The sequence below is a fragment of the Sorex araneus genome, chromosome 2, assembly GCF_027595985.1.
Source record: "Sorex araneus isolate mSorAra2 chromosome 2, mSorAra2.pri, whole genome shotgun sequence".
Classification (NCBI taxonomy): Eukaryota; Metazoa; Chordata; class Mammalia; order Eulipotyphla; family Soricidae; genus Sorex; species Sorex araneus.
In genome coordinates, this window is record NC_073303.1 from 68112237 (window position 1) to 68138330 (window position 26094).

At 47.2% G+C, this 26094-nt stretch overlaps 1 protein-coding gene across 1 annotated transcript in view; it reads left to right on the forward strand.

Annotated features, from left to right (window-relative positions):
• The first annotated feature begins 466 nt into the window (after positions 1-466).
• PAG1 (phosphoprotein membrane anchor with glycosphingolipid microdomains 1) overlaps positions 467-26094 on the forward strand; it is a 165305-nt gene continuing 139677 nt past the window's right edge. Inside the window, exon 1 of the mRNA XM_055126776.1 lies at positions 467-599. The gene's annotated coding sequence lies outside the window, so the exon portion shown is untranslated. The remainder of the gene's footprint in view (positions 600-26094) is intronic.

Here is a 26094-nt window from a genome sequence, read left to right on the forward strand (position 1 = left end):
CCACCCTTCTGGCTGTGCTATAAACTGGGCAAAAATCGGGTTTTCTGGGCTCGATCAGCACCCCCCCCACCCCCTGAAGTCCACTTAGAGTAAACAGCATTAAAAAATAAAAAGGGGGTGGGAGGGACCATAGACGCGTGCAGCCCCGGCTCCGGGCGACCCGGGGGCGCGGGCAGGAGCCGTCGTGGGGCGCCCTCCTGCAGCGGGGCGCTGCGCCCGCGGTGCCCGCGCCCCCGCCCCGCCCCGCCCGCGCGGCCCCCTCCCCGCCCTCCCGTGACGTGCCGCAGCCGGCCGCGCTCATGCGCACTGGCGCCCCGCGCTTGTCATTCTCCGCGGCGCGGCCGGCGGCACGCGGGCGGGCACCGAGCGCCCGGGAGCGGGCGGGCGGCCGGCGGGGCCTCGGCTTCGGGTGGCCGCCGGGCCCCGGGGGGTCGCAGCCAGCAGCGCGAGCCGGGAGCGGCCGGCCCGGGGCGGGGGGGTGGCCGCGCGCGCCCAGGCGGGTCCCGACCAGCAGCGTCGCCGCCGCCGCCGCGGGGGAGCGGAGCGAGGGGCCGGGCGCCCCCGGAGCAGCGTCCCCGCGCGGGGCTCCCGCCGTCCGTGTGAGTTGACGCGACTTTGCTTAAGTTGGCGGGAGCCGGGGGCCGGGGGAGGCGCGTCTCCTTTCCTCTTTCTCCCGCTCCCGGGGGGTCTCCGGGTGTCGGGGTGCCGGGGAGCCGCGGCGGCTCTCCTGGACAGTGCTCGCGGCGCCGGGAGGAGTTGGGGATGCGGAGAAGCGGGCGCGGAGAGGAGCCGCGTCGTGCCCGGGCGTGCGGGGCAGCGTGCAGAGGGGAGGGGGGTACAGGGGGTGGACAGGTGCTCCAGGGGCATCGCTCCTGCAGCCGGGCTCGCGCGTCTGCGCCTCTCCACTCCGTGGGGGGAGTGGGAGGAGGCGGACAGGGGCTTCTCACCCCGTGCCCCCCGTCGAGTGCCTGCTGTCCTGTCATCAGTCGGCACCGTCGGGGATGCCGCGTGCACCCGGCTTACCGCGCCTGGCACTGGGCACCCCTAGCCGGCCGGAGAAGTTTGCAACGTTGCCTTCGTCGGAGGCCTCGAGGGGGGCGAGTACTACCTTAGATGTTAACTGAGTGTTTTCAGCGGCAGGGAAATGCAAGGACAGCTCGGCCCGGGGATGAGCTCTGAGACTCCCAGGAATGTGGCTCCCTCGCCAAGACCTGGCACTCAGATGCCGCCGCCCCGGGTTTCTCCCTGCCCGCCCGCACCTCTTATGTAAGCCTCCCTGCGGGCTCACCCCGCCGCCGCTGCAGCTGTGGCACTCCGTTCCATTTGTCTACGGGCTGGCACGAGCAGTAGTTAATGAAAGTGCTGACATGATATAGCAGCCTGTCTGTGGGGATAGAGTGCTCTCTTCAAATTGGAGTGTCTTCTCCTAATAGGGAGCGTGCAAGGAAAAGCCTAGTGTATTTCTTTTTTTTTTCCCCAGGAATTAGACACATAAATCATGTTTTAAAAGAGCACGCATTGTACAGAGAGCTTGCAGAGGACCCCTTTGCAACACATCCCCTTTGTTTTAGAAAAAAAAGTGGAAATTGTTCCTGCCAGACAGTTGTTGAGTCTGAAAGTTAAGTGGACTGATGGGCTTAATTATCTTAATAAACAAAGAACATGATTTATAGGTCGCTGCCCTGTCCTCCTTTGAAGGAGGGAATTCTTTAACCTTTCTGTCTCATCTATCCCCTGGAGATTCATCTTAAAGCTGAGCAGTAGATTATCATTGATATTTAATATTTGAGTTGATTACATTTGTGAAAGGAACACGGTGACATACAGGGTAGGGTTGCTGTGACTTTTAAAGATGGTGAATATTAGAAATGAGACTTTATATTATTTAGTAGAGAATTTATTGATTTATACCTTTCATATAATATTAAGAATGCTCATATATTTTTAAATTTGGGCTTAAATGTTGAAAACTCAGGGAGATCTTAAGGTAAAAAATAGAGTGGTGGGGCTGAAGTCAGAACACAGTGGCTAGGCCGTTTGCCTAGTCTGCGGCTGACCTGGGTTCAATCCCTGGTGCCAAATATTGTTTCCTGAACCACACCAGGAATGATCCTGAACTCAGAGCCAGGAGTAAGACCTGAGCACTGCTGGGTGTGGCCCCAAAAGCAAACAAACAAAAAAAATTGGTGGTGAGATTCAATTCAACCCCTCTTCATTTGACCCTGTTTCCTTTACCTGTAAAGCGTTTATTGTTTTTTTCTACCCCGTCTCTTAATTCCCATAATCACGTTATGAAATGGGTGCATTATTATCTTCAATTTACAGATGAGGGCATTTAAGTTAAAGAGTCAAGTGAGCAAAGTTTTTTTAAAGAACATGGTAATTCTCCTTGACTGGGAGCTCTTACTAAATAGCTCGCCTCCCCTAGTCCCTTGAGAGAAATGCCAGCCGGCAAAGTGCGTCTGTTCTTCGGTTTGAGTGGATTCCTGTTGCTTTTCTATTTCTCCACCTAATATTTTGCGTCACGAGAAAGAAAGTTGGTGTGATATTTGCCCTGGAGAATGGGGGAGTCCCTCGCTTGTTTCCTGCCGTGCGTAGGGACCCAGAGACAGCACAGCGGGCGAGGCACTTGCCTTGCACTCTGCCAACCCAAGTTGGATCCCTGGCACCGTATCTGCTCCCTGAGCACAGACCCAGGTGGCAGCCCTGAGCACAGCTAGATGTAGCCCTCCCAAACCCAACGATACAAACATAAACCAAAACCAAAACCAAAACAAAAATCCCTGGGCAATAGATTCACAAACCGTGTCGCCTCCGAGTGTGAACTTCCCTTAGGAGGAGGTGGGAAATAACAGAAAAAACAGCCGTGCACAGTTTTCCCTCACGTATTTTGTTTATATTCAGAGCTAGAAGTAATTTCTATTTCCCATGCAATATGCTTGCCCTCTCCAGGCCTTAGTTTCGGGCGTCATGAGAAGCGGTTTCAGGGGGCCTGTGTAGGCAGGGCTCTGTTCTGTTGACATACTCCGATTCCTCACTGACCTTTCGAAAGTTGGGAATGACTGAGAAGGCGTGGTGGTTTTGTGGCTTTCTTAGGTTATCAGCCAGGTACTGTGTAATGTTCGGGCCTTGAGTAAATAATTAGTAGATATTTTCTAGATACTGAAAAAATCCAGTTGCTATGTTAGGTACATAGGCAACAGGCTGATTCGATATGTCACTCCACCTCTTAGCTAACTAATGTCGGTCGGCTGTTACTGCTTAGTTCATGCAAATCATCACCGAAATGTATTTTAAGACAGATGTTCTAAACTGGCTTCTTTTAAAAATCAGAACTCCCAGGCCACAGAGCCGGTGCAGAAAGCTACGGGCCTTTCACGCAGCTGACTCCAGCACACGTGACCTCTCTCTGGAGGTCCCCTGAGCACAGCCAGGTTGGCCGGTAACCCCTGGCACTGCCTGAGTCCAGCTCTATCCCTGGACCCTTGCATTGCAGGGAGGCGCTCTGGGTTTGCCGAGCACACCTTGGGGTCCTTCTCCCCAAATAAGAACTCTGTTCAGCTTAGAATTCAAGGAAAAAAATAGCCATATACAGAATAGCATCTTGGAAGGCTGTTAAGAGAGTCAGTTGGGGGCTGGGTGGGGGCAGCGGGCTCAGGGGGCCTCAGGCTGTTGCACATGGTTCAATGCAACGGTCCAAGGGTGCTGAGCGGCTTGGACCCTGCATCCCTGGGGACTGTCAGGATGTGGCCGGGGGTGGGGGGTGCGGGGGCAGGGCTGAAATGTGTCTGGAGGTGCTGAGTGGAATCCTATCCTTCTGGAATTCAAACTTGGGGTCCAGCTCATATCAAGCATCTACCCTTGACCACCGAGTCATCTCCCGGGACCCAAGAGAGATCTTAAAAGTTTTCACGGCACAGGAAAAACCTGTGACTCTGCCCAGTGGCCCGTGGCTCTGAGGTGTGCTGTGCTGTGGCCGTCATGCGGTCCATGCCTAGAGCGAGATGCTCGACACTGAAACGAGTGTGACTTCTGTCTCACCAGCACTCCCGGCGGGAGACTGCCTCCCAGCGCCCCCCAGATACGGCCTGTCAGAGGGAGTCCATGCCGTCCAGCGAGGGTCTCCATCCTCAAAAGTGGCATCTACTTCCATTTCAATCCTCGTTTTGGGGGTCAAGGTTTTTCCCTTGTAGGGGCCTGGGAGATGCCTCTGGGGGCAGGCGCCCCAGGCAGATGTGAGCACCTCAGGTGTCCAGGCAGACCACTGAGCTCTCCTACCTAAGTTGGCCAGGTATTGCTGGGTGTGCCCCTGGGGCCTCTGGGCACTGCTCGGGACCCTTGGCCGCCCCCGAAACAGATATTCCCTTTTACTCAGTGTTCACGTTGCAAATTCTTCTTTGCTTTGGATCTTTCCCATTCACTTGAGCTGAGTCCGTAATATCCTTTGACTGCATGCTATGGAAGCTACATGTATAAATATATATATAGAGAGAGAAAGAGATAGATAGATATGTAATCGTCTTTTTCTCTTTAGAAGGGAAACATATATCACTGTTTTCAATACCTGTGATGTTCCATAGATGCACTCGCCACTGCCTTCTTTATCAAGTGATGTCCAGAATTAGGATGAAAGCAAAGATATAAAAGAAAAAACCAATTATATACATATATAGTCCATAAATAAATATATATTTATTTTTGACTCTGCTTTATATTTATTGACTTCTCTGTGGCCACTTCTAAATTGTCAAGTAATTTTCTATTAACCGTAGGCTTTCTTTTCTTGTTGTCTACATGGATTTTTTTTTAAAAAGGCAATCGGGGCTGGAGCAATAGTTTAGTGGGTAGGGCGTTTGCCTTGCATGAGGCTGACCTGGGTTCGATTCCCAGCATCCCATATGGTTCCCCGAGCACCACCAGGAGTAATTCCTGGGTGCAGAGCCAGGAGTAACCTCCGTGCATCACCAGGTGTGACTTTAAAAGCTAAAAAAAAAAAGAGAGAGAGAAAGGCAAGCTAATTTTTATATGACCGTAAGTGAAGAAGATCATTTATTCTCGCGTGTCATAGCTACTCTTTTGAATTCTCTTCACTTTGGACTAAGGACTTGGCAGCTGACCGCGTTTCTCGTACTCCTGCCTGGAGCGTGTGTGAGAGGCGTTGGGAGGCGGAGGGTTTCTGGTGATACCAGCGAGCAGCGGCTCTGCCGCATTAGAGGCCCTTACGCCCGCTGAGTTTCGAGGGCCTGGCTGGGACTCAGACCAGGAGAGCCCTGAGCAGAGTCTACCTGTCTCGTTCCTCAGCCTTCCTGGTTCTGGATGAGCCTCAGAATGGACCTAACCGAGAGCACTGACCGTATGCTACAAGGCATGCGCGAGGCTTGATGCGTCCCGGAGACTTTCAATCTCACAGTGAATTCATGTAGTTGGCCCTTGGGGGGCAGATACAGGAACAGAAGAAGAAATGTCAGGGCACGTGTCCAACCTCACTTTTGAGAGTTTGGGATGAAAGAGCCCAGAGCTGTCCAATGAAGTCTGTGCTCCTGCCTGACCCTTCTCTTGGGACGCTTCGGACCCTCCTTGATTGGTCAGCTATGCTGGGTATGTGTCTTGAATTGCACTGTTCACACTTATCCTTGGACCCTGACCGACCCTGAGACTGTGGGGCAGTGCATGCCCATCTTCTTGCCCTTGACCAGATACTGGCCATGACTGCACAGATACTACCCTCTCCCCGTGTTTGTGGGAGCCCCAGAGAGAAAAACCACATGTTTGGCGTTGTGAAACAGGAAGCGTCGAGCCCGCCATGGCGGTGGGTCACAGTGGAGTGGCATGCTAAGTTTATCTGTGCCTGGTTCAGATGCTTGCAACATTCTCATTAAGGAAGGGAGAAGTGGAGGGACCAGAGATTTTTCTTGGGTGACTGAAAGAAACTTTAGTTAAATAGAACAAGTAGTAATAAAGCCTAGGACTACAACCGTGTCATATGTCAGCGAGGCCCTGGTTTTTAAATTTAATGAATACATCTCCCTCAAGAAGGGTTCAAGTGTGTTGTCTCAGATCGAACATTGCCTCCAGTCTCCTATGCCTGATTTATTGTCTTTTTGACTCCAGTCAAAAGTGCAGAGAACAAAGACAGACATTGAAGCCGATTCATAATTTTTTAAAAGCTTTTCTCCGAATTCCATCTCTTTACTCCTCTCTGGATTTTACACTGGAAGCATTTGTTCAATGACTTTTTAATATCCTCTGAGCTTTTGAGTTATTATTATTTGTTGTTACAATAGTTTGGCATATAGTGTTATAAGTCTCCACTGTTTCTTCTTTATTTTCCAGGACTGTATAATTTTAAAACCTTTGGGTTATTAAAAACATGAAACATTTGATTTTTTAAATCTAGGCTACTGTAGAAAGCAGGGAAATTTAATTCCTCATGTTTTTACTTAAAATGCAGAGCACTCGTGCTGGAGATATAAAGCAGGTAAGGCGCTTGCCTTTCATACAGTCAGTATGGATTCATTCTCCAGCATGATATTTTATTGCCCCAAAGGCCACAAGGAGTGTCCCCTGAGCACAGAGCCAGGAGTAACTTTTGAGCACAGCTGTGAGTCATGCAAAAACAAACAAACAAAAATGAAATAAAAATAAAATAAAAAACAAGAGCATTTGATAACTAATAAACCTTATGGAGTTACAGGTTAAAAACAAGTTGTTGTAAGTTACTGTTTTTTTGTTTGTTGTTTATTTTTGGTGTCGTAAGACATGCACTCTACCATGGAATCATGTCCTTAGCTTTTTTCAAATAAATTTTTACTGAGGAGCAAGACTTTTAATTAAGAATCAACAACTTTGTCCCTTTCTCTCCCATTTCATAGGACCCAATCTTTGTGTACTGTCTGTTTATTTGCAAATAATAATCTCTAGTTAACTTTCTTTTTTTTTGCTTTTCGGGTCACTCCTGGCTATGCACAGGGGTTACTCCTGGCTCTGAGCTCAGGAATTACTCCTGGCGGTGCTCAGGGGACCATATGGGATGTTGGGAATCGAACCCGGGTCGGTTGGCCACCCTACCCGCTATGCTATTGCTCCAGCCCCTCCAGTTAGCTTTCTAAAAGTATCAAAAGTGTGACTAAATCAGCGTGACTTTCATCAGTCATTTTATTTAATCAACTTTTTGTTTTTAATTATTTTTTTAATTGAGTCACTGTGAGATACAGTTATAAAGCTGTTCATGATCAGGTTTCAGTGATACAATGATTCAACACCCATCCCTCCACCAGTGTCCATTTCCCACCACCAATGACTCCAGCTTCCTCCCCACCACCACCCACCGCCCCAACCTACACCTGCCTCTGTGACTCTATGGCAGGTGCTCTCTCTCTCTCTCTCTCTCTCTCTTCCCGCACTATGGTCTGCAGCACAGATACCCAGAGATGATTATGTTTGTTCCTTTACCTACTCCCAGCACGAAGTTCCTATCCAGAATGGTCATTTCCAACTGTCTTTGTCAGAATGGCTCCGTCTCTACCCCAGTTGCCTTCTCCCCCAGCACTTGAGGCAGGCTTCCAACCATAGACTAATCCTGCTTCATCAATCATTTTAATCTTCGGTGAGCCCAAGGATTGCACCTGCAAGCTTTCCTGTCAATTTAATATCCTGGGAATAACGAATGACCAGGAAAGTGCCAGCACATCTCACTGTATCTGTGACTCAGTCATCACCGTTAACGATCCCTCTCTCTTTGGCTCTTCTCCCCTACCTGATCCTACTCCTCCATCACTCCCGTTGTGGTTAAACATGCTGCAGCTGCTGGGAAGCCTCGCTGGTGAGATAAGGCAGCGCATGTTAACAGTCGGAGGCAGTCGGGGCCGGGCAGGAAGTACATACAGCAGGTAGGGTGTTTGCCTGGCTTGGAGTCAACCCAGGTTTGATTCCCAGCATACATGTGGTCCCCTGAGCACTGCCAGGAGTATTCCTAAGCACAGAGCCAAGAGTAAGCCCTGCTGCACACTGCTGGATGTGGACCAAAAACAAAACCCAAAAATTATGTCAGAGAGAACAAAGCCATTAAACACAGTGACTTTTTGATTTTTTTTTTAAAAAAAACTATTCTGGACACAGGATGTGGTACAGTGCTTTGATCCAGGGAGGATCCCCAGTACCATGTGCTTTCCCCATGCCGCTGGCATAGCTCTGGAGACCCCTAACTCTGCCTGTTGTGACCTCAACAGTTGGGACCACCAGTTTCCCAAGTTGGGATGGCCCTGGAGGTCCCCAGCACTGCGTTTAAGCATCACCACATCCTTAGCCCTTTGCTTTGAACTTGTGACTGGTCGGCTGCGTGGCACCAGGAGTCACCCCGAGCTCCCAAGCACTATCCAGTAGGCCCACCGACCCTTCCAAAATAACACCCCCTCCTAATTTTTAGTATAACTACGCACAAGAGCTTTACAACTTCCGCACTGAGCACTTGGGAATTGCAACCAGAGTGACCGTTAAAATTTTTTTTCTTGGGCATCTTTGAGGACAGCTGAGAATCTCTTTCCACACACACACTCAGTCTTGACCAGCCTGGCAGCGCGAGAGGGATTTAGTTGGAGATACAGACATTCGTGTGTGCATGCATTCAGCATATCGTCGTGTAATACTGGGCATGTTAGGTGGTGAAACTTCACTCAGCAGAAGTTTCCTTTCACTGCCTTCAGGAATCTCAGATTAAATGAAACTTTCATAGACTATCACTGTATCACTGTCATCCCATTGCTCATCGGTTTGCTCGAGCGGGCACCAGTAACATCTCCATTGTGAGACTTGTTGCTACTGTTTTTGGCATATCGAATATGCCACGGGTAGCTTGCCAGGCTCTGCTATGTAGGCGGGATACTCTTCGGTAGCTTGCCGGGCTCTCTGAGAGGGGCAGAGAAATTGAACCCAGGTCGGCTGCATGCAAGGCAAACACGTTACCCACTGCATTATCGCTCCAGTCCTCATAGACAATACTAGTGGAAAAAGGAACAAAAAGAACCTGCAGCTTGTGTGGCAGAGCAAAATGAGCCTCAGTTGTAATCGGTGCGTTGTGAGGGTCAGCAGCACTTGACTGCAAGGGGTACCTGCCTTCAAGACCACGAGCCTGGTTAAGACTTAGGGCGGGGGACCAGAGAGGTGACATCGGGCTTCAGGTGCATGCATTACACGCCGGTGACCCTGTTTCCTCCTGACACCACACGGTCCCCAGACATTGACTGGAGCAGCCATGGAGATCCTGAGAAAGCACTGCAGGGTCAGAGCAGCACGTCATCCTTGGGCCTCTGCATTGAGCCACCCACCTCTTGAGAGGTCCCCCACCCCTCGGAATGAGGAGGAGGACTGAGTCTGAGCTTGAAAGAGGGAGTCGGAGGGGAGCAGGAGGCCGGCTCTGAGAAGAATTACTGAGAGCACTTACTCTGAGCTGAGGCTCCGGGGAGTATGATGCAGCCATACTCCGAGAGGGTGGTGCTGGGTGTTGCTCCGTTCCTCAGATGGGGACCAGTGGAGGGTGAAGGATGAGGCTGGAGCCTGGAGAGACTAGAGCATGTTGGAGGCATCTTTGGTCCCCATGAATTTGCATACTTTGAATGTGATCCCCAAAGATATGTCTCAGTGAATGAATGGGAGGCGGGGGTGGGGTTCCAAGGACAAGGCTTGTGAAACGGCAGATTCTGAGTGCACAAAGTGACTCCCGAGGGCAGAGTCAGGAGTGACCCCGGGCATGGCCGGGTGTGGCCCCCAAACCAATAAGTCTGGGTTCTGATGGAGAAGCTGGGAGAGGCAGTACGGGAGTGGGGACTTGAGGTCTGTGGTATGGGTCACTGGACAGAAGTGCCACTGGCCAAGCGTGTGAATCTGAAGGATGGTGAAGCCGGCGGAATTGTTTGTGGATTTATGTAACGTGAGATGACAGACATCAGGGCTGTGACATTCAATGGAGTTGTAAAAGCTTGTGGTTCTTGGATTCAAGAAAAGGCTCGGATGGAAAAGTAGGTTTGTGAATATTGAGCGCATTTGAAGTTGTGGTTGTGAACTGCCTGGGACAATGTGTAGAGTGAAAAGAAAAGGAAAAGGGAAAAAAAAAAGATAAAGGTCAGGATGGCAGAGGAAAAGGAGATGGAAGAATCAGATTAACTGAGGGAAGGTTTTGACTATGCTTAGTGGCAGAAGCCAGAGGCAAAACAGAATGAGGTGTCTGGTTGAATAGGGCCGGGTGAAGCGAGGAATGAAAGAGAAAGAAAAGACAGAGAGTGAAAGGACAGGCTGATGTTGACCTGTCGTACGACCCAGATAGATGATGGCAATTTTCATCTGGCTTCCAGTTCTGTCAATATGGAGCATGGTCTACCAGGAGAGGGTGGGCACGGATGGGTGTAAGGGAAAGAAAAAAATCATGAATAAAGCATGATCCTGCATCTCAAACCAGACCGCTCAGAGAATAGAATTGTCATTTCTTGTTTTTCTTATACATACATTTTTCTTCATGGTTGACAGCAGGACATGGCACTTGGGAGAGTGAGGAGAATGGAGGAATCACTTTCTTGGTGAATAGAGTCCTTGATTCGCTGTAACAAGCCTGTCTCCTTGGAGCCATGAGCAAGCATTCCAGAAAGTGATGGATGGCACCTGATATGAGAGTTTGCAAAAACTAAGCTAGCTGTGTTCACCGCCATCACCTCTTTAGATGGCTGGGATCTTTGATTTTGCTTTTAATTATTTATTAAAGAATCCCTTGGCTCATTTGGCATATTGGAAATGTAGCTTTTACAGTTTCCTATAATCCACATCTATTTTTAGAAACACAAGTCTCATGTTTATAGTATTTGGGGAGATTGAAATAGCTACCAAGGGCTTTAATTAATATAACGTTGGTCAACCCTTGTTTGTTTGTTCTTTCATTGTTGTTTAAGGCAGAATTGCAACCATTTTAGAAATGGGGGGCACTGAGACAAGGGTTCTGATGACTGTGTGATGACACGGGTAGTAAAAAACACAAAAACAAAACACAACAACTGACAGAGTTCTTAGGACCTAAAGAAGCATTAAGGAGTAGAACACTTAGAGAATATTTTGGTTAGTGTGCTTTAGGCATCACCAGTAGGAAGTGTGGGATACTTGGCTGTGTTCGTGTTTGGTGAGCCACAGGGTAATGCATTACATTAAACTGGAGCGGGGGGAGATTTGCTCTCTCCCAATTTTTTGCAACTTTTTCTTTCCTTATCTTAAAATACTTTTAAAAAAAAATCAGAGTTGTAAGAATTATAATCTGTTCCCCCCCCACCATCAAAAAAGTCATTTTGTACCTTTTACTTTTATTGTCTCAAAGGTCTAACAAAAAGTATCAGAATTACAAAGAGACATAATGTCTTAAATTTGATACTCATCAAACCAAAGTTGTATATGGTGATACAATGGAAATGTATTTTTTGTTGGTATCAGTGATTGTATGTGAGAAGCTTTCTTTGGGATATTAATATAGGAGAAGAGATGTGTGTGTGTGTGTGTGTGTGTGATAAAAATCAGCCAAATTAACTTTAATGTACTGGTTTTCCTTTAATAATTCTGAATTCTCCAAATACATCCAATGATGACTTGTTTTATCTTGTCAAAGCAGCTATTAAGTTATGCTTTTTACACTGAGTTCTGAACGTGTCTGTCTTTTCCAAATAGTGCAAAATCGTGCAGGATAAATCTAAAGCATTTATTTCAGCTTTACAACTTGTACTTCAGCGACTAATATTCTTAAATTATGATTTACCTAAATTTTCTACTACTAAAACACAACTTTTATTAATATATAGAAATCTTATGATTAGGAAATTATGTTGGAATTTTAGAGCTGCTTGAAAATTTTGACATTACTTTTCTTTTTTTATTGAGACACTGTGATTTACGAAGCTATTCATAATGGCATTGTTTCAGGCATACAGTGTTACAGCACGAAGCCCACCACCAGTCCCAGTGTCCCCAGGGCCCCTGTCATCCCTTAGCCTGCTCCCCTTGGCAGGCATATGACAATTTTTTTTTTTAATTTTCACACACACAAAATCTGTGAGCCTTGCTAAATGGTAATTTTAAGATGAAAGCAATTTCTACCAAGCAGCAGAATGGTACTAGTGCTTATCCTTAAATCTCAATTTCAAGCTTCATGGTGCCAATTTTACATTTTAGCTTCATAGGAAAAGTTAAATCCAGTGCTAGTGCATTTGTGACATTTGGCAGATAGTTATTTGGTTATTGAGTTAAAAAAATACAGTACACTGGTAAATATTTCAAGGTTTTATAAACATGTTAAGAGCTTAGTTATAGTAATTTTTATTGCACATGGCATATGATTTTAACATTTTATGTTTAAATACAAGAGGAAATACAAATGAGGTAAATAAAACATTAATTGAGCTATTTCATACCTCTTGTGCCCCAGTTCCAACAAATGCAAAAAAGATAATCTAGAGTTTAGTATTCTGAGATAACTTGACACTACTGTATTTATTACTCACTACTAAGATGAATAATTATGCTGTTATTTCCTATTAATCTTTCAATGAATGTAATTTTAATATTCTCTAATAGGGCTGTTGCAATAGCAAGGCAGGTAGGGCGTTTGCATTGCACGTGGCCAACCTGGATTTGATTCTTCCATCCTTCTCGGAGAGCCCAGCAAGCTACTGTGAGTATCTCACCTGCACGTCAGAGCCTGGCAAGATCCCCATGGCGTATTCGATATGCCCAAAACAGTAACACGTCTCACAATGGAGACGTTACTGGTGCCCGCTTGAGCAAATCCATGAACAACAGGACAACAGTGCATTGCTACAGTGCATTCTCTAATAGTATTTATTTTGTAAAATGAATTATTAAAATTTCTTTACCTCTCCTCTCTGTTAAAATTTTATCCAAGCATTTTTATTTTAGTGTATAAGCAATTTAGTAGAACATGTCTAAATTAGTAACGTAATTTGAATGCCATAATTATGTGTACAGTGAGGGCTTAATTAAATAGAAAATTTTTGCATATTGTTTATGTTCTCTCTTTTAGTGGATTTATGAATTAAATGTTTAATGCTCTAGAACTGCTTATGTTTACCAATAGGAACAAAAATTACATGTAGAATTTAAAAAATTCTCCTTTTACAAATGGGAGGAATTGACTCTGTAAGTAGTTACAGTGGATTTCCTTATGTAGTAGTAAATTAAACTCAGATTTGACTGAAAGCTCTATTCGTAGTGATAAATCATTGGCTTTGAGGTTTGATGTAAACGCCTTTGTTTTCTAAACCAAAAAATAGAGATGTGTTGAAGTAAAAAAAATTGAATCTTAATAAGTAGGCAAGTTTTGATAGGTTAGAAATAATTTGCTGTTAGTGTCTAATCTGTGCTTTGTCCGCAATGTACAACTTAAGAGTATAAAACATTAACATCAGCTTGAAATGTTCACTGTCTCCAAAGTTGAGTTGAAACTAAAAAGTTTTATTAAACCTTCAAGCGTTCGATCGTGTATATTCATTAAAGGCATTCAGTATGGATAACAGCTTTTCTGAATTTGTGCTGGAATGTGTAAGCATGATTGCTAAATCCTATGGTTGTTGAGGAAAACAAAACATGGCATGTTAAACTTACATTTAATTTAATGGTTTCTGCCACCGTAGTTCTTAACCTTTCTACCAGCTGAGTGATTTGCTAATAGTTGCCTGCCAGGGCCTGAATTATTATAGATCGTTCCCTTTAATAAATATTCAATAGCATTTTTCAAAATTGTTCTCTTAAATGCAATTCATAATAAACAGCCCAGCACTGGCAATGAACATGCTTCTTTCATACTGTTTAATAACCACAGGCCATTTGGCATTTCGACCTTTCTCCTACATATTTTCACAGTTCCCCATATCCTGACAACTGTCAGCTTTGGATTAGAATAAGCCCTTTACATCTCTGCAGTTACAAGGAGAAAGAAAGCATTCGCCCCCGTTCCCCCACCCATACTGTGCCAGGGCCTGCGGTCAGAGAATCATCACTTGCTAGTCATATGCTTTTTTTTTTTTCTTGATGTTTTTACCCACTTCAGGAAATGGTAACAGGAAAGGCGTGGAAATGCGAACACCATCAGTTTGGTTTGGTCTGTCTCAGTCTCTGTGGTTAGAGCATGGTTCTCAACCAGGGGTGGCATTGCCCTTCCCTCGGTCCCCCTCCCCACACACCTTGGACACTGAAGACACTTTTGGTTGGCACAGTTGATGTACGGTTGGCATCTGGTGGGTTGAAGCCAGTTGTGTTGAACCGAATTGACTCTGTTTCAGTCTTCAAAGCACAAAACAGCCCTCTGCAAAGAATGGTCTGGCCCCAGATATCAGTAGTGCACAGATGAAAACCCTGATCTAGAAAGAGAGCGTCTGCTTCCTTTTGTACATGCCAAGGGGAGTGTGTGAGATCAGATGCACCCAACTCACTTGACCTGTACCACCTTTTCAGAAAGAAAAAAAAATCTCTCAGTGTTCCCCTGGGAATCAGTCTTCTTTAAGAGAACAAAGAGATGTGCTTCCCACTTGCACCGAGTCACTTCAGCAGCTCCCAAGGGGAAATGTCACCCATTTTTGGGAATACTCTTAGATGGTTGTGGCAAAGAAATCATCACATTCGCTGTTTTCACTTACTGAACTCTTACCGGTTCTAAAAAATCAAGTGATGGTAATAACATATTTTTGGTCTTTTTTCTTTTCTTTTTGGGTCACACAGGGGTCACTCCTGGCTCTGTACTCAGGAATTACTCCTGGCGGTGCTCGGGGGACCATATTCGATGCTGGGAATCAAACCCGGGTCGGCCGCGTGCAAGGCAAACACCCTACCCGCTGTGCTATCGCTCCAGCCCCATATTTTTGGTCTTTAGGAGCTTATATTCTCCTTGTGAGATGCTGATTAAATAAAATATTAGTATTCAATATAACAAATACTTTATTCAGAGAGCATACATGTAAAATAGAAATTTTTACATTTTACTAGATATAGGGAAAAATATGGAAGGAATCATGTTCCCTATTTAAATGTGATCATTTGTGGTTGAAACTTCTCATTAATCAACACATCCCATTTATTGCCCCATTCTACATTTCAACTAGTATTAACGTGAAGCACCATGGAAACAGGTGTTGACACACGGGTTGTTTAGAAATTTAGGCTATCTGGAGGGAGTACAGTGGGTAGGGTGCTTGCTTGACTTGCAATGAGGCCAACCAAACCCAGTGAGGCCATATGTGGTGCCAGGTTCAATCCTTGGCACCACATGTGGTCCCCTGAGCACCACCAGGAGTAATTCCTCGGTGCAGAGCCAGGAGTAACTTCTGAGCCTTTCTGAGGTGCCCCGGCCCCAAAAGAAAAAAAATCATGCTATATTTTTTATATCATGGAGTTCTAATATAATAAAGCCTACTAATTAGAAAATAACTTACTAATTTTCAGAATTATAAAACTGCCCTCACAGTCTGATTTTAGCACTTGTCCAGCTCCCCAAAGAGATCCCGTGCGCTTGAGGATGCTCATGTAGCTCTCCAGTCGCTAGGGCAGGCAACAAGCAGTCTCCCTCTCTCCCTTTTCTCACTTCCTGTCTGTTTGGATTTGCCTTTCAGTAAATGTCTAAATATTTCATTAAAAACATTAAGTTTCACTGATTAAAGATGTCATTTGTTACCTTCATTTTGATTTGGGGGGAGCCTTCCCAGTGGTGCTCAGGGCATACTCTTGGCTCTGTGCTCAGGGGTCACTACTAGTGAGCTTGGGGACCACATTGGGTACCGGGGATTGACGCATTATACGTCAGCTGCATGCAAGGCAGATGCCCTCCGCACTATTTCTCCAGCCCCCTCGCTATCCTCTGGACACCTACTTTATGAGGAGAGCATCCTGTTTATATTTCTGGTAATATATGTGCTGTATGCATACAACTATGCAGGTTTGGTCACACTCAGTTATAAAAACTCACAAATTAAAAGCCAGAGCCATAGTGCATAAGGGAAACTTTTTTGTCTTACATTTGTCTGATTCAGTTTAATCCCTAGCACCACCTATGGTCCCCTGAGCACCACCAGGGGTCGCTCTTGAGCACAGAGTCAAGAATAACCACTAAGCACTACAGGATGGGATGCCAAAACAAAACAAATCAGAGCCTTACAAATTAGATGAATATGTGGCAAGGAGAAGGTAATCACATGTGTTTCATACAGCACATGTGTTACATTAAAGAGAACACGATATGCCTACATGTCAACTGCGTTCTATTTTGTTCTCTGTGAATCTGTCTCTTAAAGTAACAGTGGCATTGAAAAGGGAAGGTCATTGAATGCCTGAATGATTGGGAAACTCTAGAGCACTCAGATTGGAGAATTCACCGCCTGGGAAGCTGAGTACAGGTCTACAGTCCCCAAGCCCATTCCCTTAGGACTCAGTTTCCCTCAGGATTTTGCTTTGGGGAAGGAGTATAGTTTGTGAACTGTATGTTATGTGATACTACTATGGGAACCAGGAAACTAATTTCTGTCGCACAATATTTACTATTGACATTTAACTGGGCGGTGAAAGATCAGATAACTTCATGCCAGTACAGGCCAGTTTGGGGGACCAACTCAGGTGGTAGCAAAGTGAAGGAAAAAACTTTTGGGAACACTGTGTGTTTTATAATTGTGGCTCAAGGTTTATGTACCTGCCCCGGTGCATCTATCCCAGGATATTACCTTGCAGATTATTGTCCCATCCTCCTTTCAGCCTCCATCTTCCCACTCTCTCTGCTATATACAAGCTGCATACAATTTAGCTGCGGGTGTACTTGTCTTTCTTTCACATCATTAACTTCCCATCAGACTTGACCAAATGCCAAGTTAGCTGTGCAGTTTGGTGGATGAAGGCCAGGAATAGATGTTCGTATAGCCAGCCGGAGCTACATTCTCTTCTGGTTTGTGGTTTTACTTCCCTGCTTTTGGCCTGGAGGGTAGCCATGTTCATCTCTCCTTGTCCCTGAGGCCCAGGAAATGAAGATAGTTTGTAAGGTCAAAAAGATTTTCTTGGAGAAAACTATAAAGATAACAATGGCCATTGTCCTTCCCAGACTCATGGTTGGTCATTCTTATCCCCTTGCCAAATCTTGAGACTGGACAGTTGTAAGAGTTGAAAATCAGGAAAGACAATGTACTTGAGTAAATTATCTTGAGATGAAGATAGAATTCAGGGGTCAGAGCAAGAGTACAGCGGGTAGGGCTCTGGCCTTGCACACAGCAAGGCAACCTGGACTTGATCTCCAGAGTCCCATAATATCCCCTGAGACCCACTAGGAGTGATTCCTGAACACAGAGCCAAAAATAAGCCCACACACAGTGCTGCTGTGTGTCTCCCTACCCCAAAACGATAGAATTCAAGAAAACAACAGATAAAGAGGCATCTACCAGTTTGAAATTCCGGAGTAGAATGCCAGTACAAAGCAAGGTATTTCAGATTCATTCCAAACCATTAAAAATCCTGCATCATCACCCTTGATAGTTTATCTAATGTACCCAGCAAGCATTCTTAGTTTTTTTTAACTATAGATTTCATTACCTCCTTCATTTCCAGATTTCAGTTGTGGTCCTCAGGAAGTTGTAACTGCAGTTCAGTGAATTTTGCCCGGTTTCCCATGGCACTCTTTAGTAGCCAAGACTCATCATGCATGCAGATGAACATTTTGTTTATTTATTTTGGGGGTTTTGTTTACATGCAACAGTTTCCAGGTTTTACTTCTGGCTCTCTGCCCAGGGATCACTCCTGATAGTGCTTGTTGGGACCATATGTAGTACTGGGGATCACACCTGAGTGAGCCACATGCAAGGCAAGAGCCTTACCTCTGTACTCTCTCTCCTGCCCTGAATGAACATTTTACTCTGTAGCACTGTAGCACTGTTGTCCCATTGTTCATTGATTTGCTTGAGCAAGCACCAGTAACATCTCCATTGTGAGACTTGTTATTGTTTTTTGCATATAGAATACGTCACAGGTAATTTGCCAGGCTCTGCTGTGCAGGCAGGATACTCTTGGTAGCTTGCTGGGCTCTCCAAGAGGGACGGAAGAATCAAACCCAGGTCGGCCACGTGCAAGGCAAATGCCCTACCCACTGTACTATTATTCCAGTTTTACTCTATGCATAAAAAATGCTTTTCTTGCATAGACTGTGTGCACTCTTCTGGCATATTACTAGGCCAACCTCACTAGAAATATGGGACTCGATTTCTCTAAATTAGAGGAAATACCAAAAGGTGGGAGCTCCTCCATCTTCAGTGAATATCTCTATGTTGATAGGGTCTCCCAAGAATCTTGCATTTGAGGACTCAAGAACATAGTATGGTAGTTATATGTTCTTAAAGAGTAGTGTGAATAAAACACTGAGTGAGCAAATGAGGCAATGATTCTGGATATTTTTATAAGCACTCAAGAGCACGTACTGGGGACTGTGTTGCTATAATTTGTTATCTTTTCTTTTCTTTTTTTTTTTTTTTTTTTTTGCTTTTTGGGTCACACCTGGCGATGCACAGGGATTACTCCTGGCTCTGCACTCAGGAATTACTCCTGGCGGTGCTCAGGGGACCATATGGGATGCTGGGATTTGAACCCGGGTCGGCCGCGTGCAAGGCAAATGCCCTACCCGCTGTGCTATCGCTCCAGCCCCTTGTTATCTTTTCTTAACGCTCTCAATTGCTGCCACCATGTCCCTATATTCCTGAAGGCGAACTACCAACATGAAGTGATGTCGAATTCTTTTGTTTCCCTCTCTCTGGCCTGCGTTCCTGGGTGACTTAGTTTAGTCACCCACCACCTGCCAGTTTCTCCAGAGACCTTGTCATCTCACCATTCTCATTTTCTCTTATCTCCGGCTTCAGAGTGCTAAAATTGCCCTGTCTTGGTTTTGCACCTGTCTTCTCTTACCAAGCACCTTCCTGAGTCTGCAGGCATTTCTTCTTGTTACCACATTTCCTGTTTAAAAAAAGCCAGCAGCCCGCAGGGACCCCTCCTGGTCTCCGCTCCCTCCCTTCCTCGTTTCACTAGGCCGCACACAGTCCTCAGGTGAGGTTGTGTCTCTACTGGGCAGCCCTGGGGCTTCTGCTCACATTTGCATCTCTCTCTTTTTTCTCCAGTACAAATTTTGGGGGGCTCCTAAGCAGAGCTCAGGAGACCCAGGCCTCTCTTGCAGCAATTCTGGGCCTGCGGGGCCAGCAATTCAATATGAGAGCCCAAAGATGAGGTGCTGTTTGGGCCCTGTGGTCCTGGCGGAGCTGGGTCACCCCAGCAGTGCTCGGGGGACCATGCAGTGCAGGAGGTCGAAGTGGGGTGAGTACTTTAACCCTTGTACTGTCTCTCCAGCCCCGCTGGGGCATTGAAAAGCTTCTTAATGCGCACGGTTGATGCCTAGTGATTCTGATTAATAGACCCTGGGAATAGGATTGGGGATCATGATCCCGGTGTTCTGAAAGGTCCCCAGGTGACGCAGCCACCGGTTTTCTGACACCTGCTGTTTGTAGATCGAAGGGCTGTTGTGGGTGGGGGAGGGGAAGGGGAATAGGGACATTTGAAAAAATTGTCTTTGGGGCTGGAGTGATAGCAGGGTGAGTAGGGCGTTTGCCTTGCACGAGGCCGACCCGGGTTCTATTCCCAGCATCCCATATGGTCCCCTGAGCACCGCCAGGGGTAATTCCTGAGTGCAGAGCCAGGAGTGACCCCTGTGCATTGCCGGGTGTGACCAAAAAAGCAAAAAAAAAAAATATGTTCTTGTGGGTCTTTCTCCACCTACTGGTTTCCTTACAGGCCTTCGCATCTCCTCCTAAGTATCATTTTCTCTCACCTCCCAGCTTAAAAGAGCTAAACTGATTGTACCTCAGACAGAGTAGTAGCCCCCAGCCCTCTGCCCAACATGTTGAGTTTCTGGAGCCACATCCAAGCGTGAGCCAGTGGTCGCGCCCACCAGCGTGAACGTGTGTACGTGTGTAAGTGGCACTTTGCCTGCAGGCCAGTAGGTTTGGGGGAGCGGTACCTACGCCTTCTCGGCTGATGTGCTTGTCCCCACAGAAGCACCCTTGTTTTCTCGCTGCTGCGGTTGCCATATGCCCCCAGCAGGCTGGGCACCACGTGGGCTGATGCCCGTCTTCATCCCCTCCGGAGGCTGCCCGCCAGGGGCCCTGGCTTCCCTTTCAGAACGTCAGCCTCCTGCCTCGCAACCAACCATTTCCAGGTTTCTGTTTTGTAACCCCGCAAGCCTGCACCCTCCTTCCCCGTCAGTCAGCTGCTGTTCATGTGGACTCAACTTCCGTGACAACACGCCCGTGAAGTAATTCAAGTGCTCACATGGAGACGTTCCCCACTCTGAGCTAAGTTCCCTATTGGAGGCTCTGTTCTGGTCACAGTTAGGAGAGACGAGTCAGGAGAGGCTGCTGAAGTCTCGGGGCTGGGATGAACGGGGACGCTCCTGGCACCCGCTTGAGTGAACCCATGAGCAACGGGATGACAGTGATACAGTGATGAGCAGAGTGGGGGATTCGTGTGCAGCGCATGGTGTTTCTGAGGTGGTGGGAGGGGAGGCCACTTCTAAATCCAGCAGCCATCTCCCAGTTTCCCCTCATCCCCACGGACCCCGGGGCTCTGAAGTCTCTCCCGACACCGTGAGGAGCCGGGGGGTCAGAGGCCTGCGTGCGGCTCGCTTCCTCTGCCAGGCTCCTGTCTGGGCTCTGGGGGCCGGAGTGCGTGCCCACTTCCCCAAGGGGCACTGAACTGCGACCAGTCTCCAAGGAGGCTGAGCACAGGCCCCCGGGTGGATTTCTGATACTCCCCACTCACCTGCTTCGTGCCCAAAGGAAATTTCATTCCAAAGACAACCGTTTAAACTGATCAGTACGAAATTTCAAAGTGGGGTGATTTGGATCATCATAATAAATATGGACAGCTATTTTCATGATAAGGCTTTCGTGGAAAATCTCGTACCCTAATTCAATGTGTCAAGTGAAGACGTGCTTCCCTTTGCAAACGACGGTGATGATCAGGAAATGATATAAGCGTCAGCTTTCTTTCATAGAAATTAGATTTCCTTTTTCTCTTGTTTTTTTTTTCCCCCCCGGGGTGGGGGGAGGTTTGGCGCTCTGAAGCATAATCTCAGCACTCTTTAACTCGATCGTCAAAGTTGATAAAACATGTGCCATTTTCTTTGGTCAGAGAAGGCAGGTCTTAATGTCTGCCAGAACGTGATTTACATGTCTTATTGACTCAACTACATGTTTCAAAAAATTTATTTAAAAAAAAAAAAAAGGAATTCTGTTTCCTGCACACTTCCCCTGAGCTGCACATGAAGCAAACTCTGCCTCACTCCCAGCGTTGCAGGGTGGAAAATGTAACTTTGTTCTGCCTCACTCAGACAGTGGGAGACTTTTGCCAGGGCTGGCCGTGGTGCAGCCAAGTAGTTAATTCAGGCATTCAACCATTCTTGGTGCATTATTTGAGTTCCTACTGTGTGCAACACCCCCGGTGGATCAAGCTGCAAAGGATTTCCTGTGCCTCCAAGGAGAGAATAGCAGCAGAGCCCAGTCTGTTCGTGCCGCTGGAGGGAACAGGCACTTAGCCCGCCTGTCCCGAGGAGGTGGATGCTTCTTGCAAGCACTGACCAGCCCTGCGTGCACAGAGAAGCTCGGGCCTCGGAGGAGAGCGGGAAGGCAGGCTTGAAGCTAGGAGGCCCTAGCACGGAGCCGCGGCGCCTGAAGTTCAGACTTGGGGAAAATAATAGGTCGCAGGACAAAAGATGATGGAGCGGTCCAGAGTCCAGAGGGCCGAGAGCATGCACGTGCAAGACCTGGGGCGCATCCCCGAGAAAGCATAGACCCTCGAGCACCACCAGGAGTGACCTGGGAGCTAGTAGCCGAGAGGGGCTTCAGAGCTCCACCTGATGGGTGTGTTCCTCTCCCAAACCACCAGAGATGAACTTGAACCAGAGCCAATGGCACATCGGCTGGAGCTCAGATAGGAAACTTCAGGGAGCCTGCCTGGAGGAGAGAGCGTGCTGGCTGCAGGCCACAGCGCCGAGCTCTGCCTTCTTGCATTCTCGCCTGGTCTCTCTCCAGATCCAGACCTACCAGCCCGGCAAGGAAGGCAGCCTGAATTTATTTGTTGAAATATCTGGGGTTTAAAATTTTTTTTTTAATTTTTTAAAGCTGATTTCTAGACCCCACCGTTCTGTGTAGGGATGAAGAATGGCTCACGCCGCTTCCCTTAGCACTCAGGAGACTGGTGTCGGAAGCGTCCAGACCAGACCTGGAGAGCCGTTGCCCAGGACTGGGCTGTTGCTGTCGTATCCCACTGGGTCGTCACCAGGACCCGGGAAGAGAATGTTTGGGTTCGAGATAAGGACAAAGGATGGGGCGATAAGCATCCGGCCTCAGCTCACAGCGCTGAGCATGCGATGACTGGCAAAGCAATCTGTGCCCCTTTTGTCCATAGTCCTGCCTGCATGAAAACGGGAGAGTGAAGGGGGACGACGGCCCCTCCAAATCAAGAAACCCTTCAGGGACCCTTGTATCTTAGCTGCTCAGGGCCTGTCTCTCAGTCTAGGCTGCAGAATAACCCATCTGGGATGCAGTCTGAAAGGATCATCATCATCATCATCATCATCATCATCATCATCATCATCATCATCATTATTATTTGCTGCTTTTCTTTTCTGCAGGGGAAGAGTTTAATTTTGTTCTTTCAAGACTGACAGGAAAAAAATATATTGCAAAGAAGAGGTGTTTTTTTTTTTTTTATCTCGCTGTGTTTTTCTGCCTTTTTTTTCCATAAGAGAAGTTAAGAGGGTTAAGGGGGTAGTTTATTTTTAAAACCACCCATAGACCTGGAAACCCAACCATTATGCTTCGCAGAAAATTATCCTGCTTTCAGTTACCATGAATCATTTATTTCTTAAGTGGCTCTTGAAGTGAGAGTTGTGAAAATGATGTCGAAGAGGTGGAGGAGGGTTGCGGAGGGAAGAGCAGGCTGATAATTAGAAATCTTGTTTAAAGACTGCCTTCAAAACACATTTACTTAAATAAATTACCCCCTGCCCCCACCCGAGGGGGCGAGAAAGAAGCCTCCGGGCCGACTTTCTTTGGTTGGCAGGGTTTGGAATGTCTTTATCTGGGAGATTTAGGTTCGTAATGGAGCTTGGGTGGGCCTGACTTTCCGGAAGCCGGGCTCTGCTGGTTTGTTAGGGCTCCGCAGCCTACCAGCGTAGCCAGCTAGGGAGACGCTTCAGCTGCTTGGGGGGCGGCCGTGTGCTGTGTCAGTCTGGGTCCTGGGAGGCCTCTGTCCCCGCCTTGCTCTTCTTGCCATCCCTGTGTGCCCCTGCACTTTCTCTCTCCACCCAAGTCTTCGTTTAATGACACTTCAGGCTGGTTTTGAACCACCGCAAAGGACCTCCTTTTCTTACTGTTTTCATTCAGGCGTTGATTTTGAGCCATCCCCCGCAGGACTCAGAATTTTACTCTTCACGCCGTGCTGGGGGTCACTCCTAGAAGCGTTGAAGAACCACCAGCCGGGTAGGGGGATTGAACCAGGGTCGGCCCACGCAGGGCAAATGCCTTGCCTCCTGTGCTACCTCTGGCCCCCAAAGACCTCGTTTTAACTTAATATATCTTGAAAGACCCTCTAAGTAAAATCCTCTTCTGAGATCCAGGGTTAGGGACTCAAAGTGTAACTTTTAGGGAAACACAATTCTTCTTTTTTTTTAAATCCTTTTATTTGGGGGCCACACTCAACAACACTTTGGGCTAACTCCTTCCTGGCTCTGTGCTTAGAGTCATCTGGGGTGCCAGGAATCCAACCCAGGTCACCTATGTGCCATCCAAGTGCAATGCCAGCCGTACTGTCTTGCTAGCCCCAAGGGAAGCATAATTTGTCTACTACTCCCGGTTTTCAAGAAATACACGGACAGGAAGCACCCAAAGGGGGCCAGAGAACGTTCTCCCAAAGCAAGGCTGTTCCTTGCTCCTACACTGCTGTACCACCACCTCTGTCAGCCCAGGCAGCAGCTTGTGAAGTGGGGACACCTCACTGTAAGAATTCTCTGGGACAGCGCTCTTCATCTGGCAGGATTCCAGGGTGCGGAATTGTTTGTCCTAGCCAGGGCCTCAGGTGGAAGCTGCTTCCGGGAAGGTGTTGGCCTAAAGCCCAGCTGTTAGGTTATACAGATGTGAGAGAGAAGGGACAGCCCTGTTCGTGTACAGGCTGCTCCAGGCTTCTCCCGGCATAGGTGGTTGCTTTGATGATTTCAGCACACTGGGCAAACAGTCCATTTTTAGGTGATTTTCAGCAGTTGCCATCAGCTTCGATTGGTGTCCTTGTTCAGTCTCATTTTGTTCATTCATGGTGTCAAATAGGCTCAAGGCCACCTCTGAGGATGGGACATACAGGCATTGGAGCATCGAAGCAAATCCCTCCTGCCCCCCTCCCCCAGTGCCTAGATTTTTATGGAAATCAGTTAGAAATATAGGCATCATCTCAAAAAGAAAAAGAAAGTGAAATGTTTAACTGCATGTTAAAACAGAGTGACATGTGTTGCTATATCAGGAGACCTTGAGCTGGTGATTGTAACACCAGCATCGGGTGTTGTTTATGTTGGTCATAAAGTCTAGAAGCAGAGACGCAAAGATCCTAGAGCGTGATGCTGAGGTGCACAGGGCGTTATGTGTGTTCTCTGCTTTCCTAAAAATTCACTGCAGTGAAATCTCATCACAAGTGCTAGTGGGTGACCCAGGAGTCACAGCCCTGTGTTCCTGGCTGCCTTATTCCACGACACCCCGTTTAGAGCTCTCAGGCCAGGCCTGAGGTCTTGATGCAGCTTGTTTTTCTTTCTTGTTTTTTTTTCTTTTTTTATTGAATCACTGTGAGAATAGTTACAAAGCTTTCCAGTTTAAGTCTCGGTCATACAATGATCAAACACCTATCCCTTCAACAGTGCCCATGTTCCACCACCAAGAACTCCAGTAAACCCCCATCCCACCCCTCCCCCTGCCTATGTGGAAGATGATTTCCACTTTGATCACATTCAATATTTCGACAAAAGACCCACCATTATTATTTGGAATCTTCTTCAACAATCAGACCTGCCGAAAAGGCATCATTGGATAATTTGTTTTCTATTGCTGATTATGTCCTCCACCCCTCACAGAGAGCCCAGCAAGCTACTGAGAGTATCCTGCCTGGATGGAAGAGCCCGGCAAGCTACCCATGGCATGTTTGATATGCCAAAAACAGTAACAACAAGTCTCACAATGGAGACCTTACTAGTGCCTGCTCGAGCAAATCCATGAGCAACAGGATGACAGTGACAGTGATTATGAAAAGCATATGATGATTTTAGATTTCTGATATTTTAGTAATAAGTCTGGAGGGATAACTGCCAAAAGCCTCTGGGTTCTGAGATTGGTTTGTGTGCTTCTGGGATCGTGGCCATTCAGGAGCCAGAGGAACCATTCGTGGGCAGCAACTCAGGGCCTCGTTGGGGTGGGGAGAGGGGCTGGTTCTACCCCCATCACCTTGTATCACATCACTGCCGTCTCAAACCTGACTGACAAGTAGGCTCTGAAAAGGTGGTGGCCACCACGCTGCCAGTTCTCCCTGGCAAAGGGACAGGGACAAATCCCTTTCCCCACCCATTGTGGCACAGCGCCGTAGTTTAATGCTCAGTCCAGATGCATTTCTGCCGCTGGGTTCCGAGATTGGTCTGTGTGCCTCTGGGATCATGGCCCTTCCGGAGCTAGGAGCCGTTCATGGACGGCAACTTGGGGCCTCATCGGGGCTGGGAGAGGAGGATGCAGCTTGTTTTGATGGTGTTCCCAGACCTACTTTTAGTGGCATATTCATTTTTTCTCTTGCTTCATTTGTTGTGTTTCGTGGAGGCCTCAGTAGTGAGACATGTTCTAAGAAATGAGCAGCTTCAATCACTATAATATAAGTCATTAAGGACTCACAGTTCCCACTGTGTAAGAAATTAGAAGTGGGGGAAGTGGTAGCTGGCCATGCCCAAATCTCAAGGCCGGGAAGTCT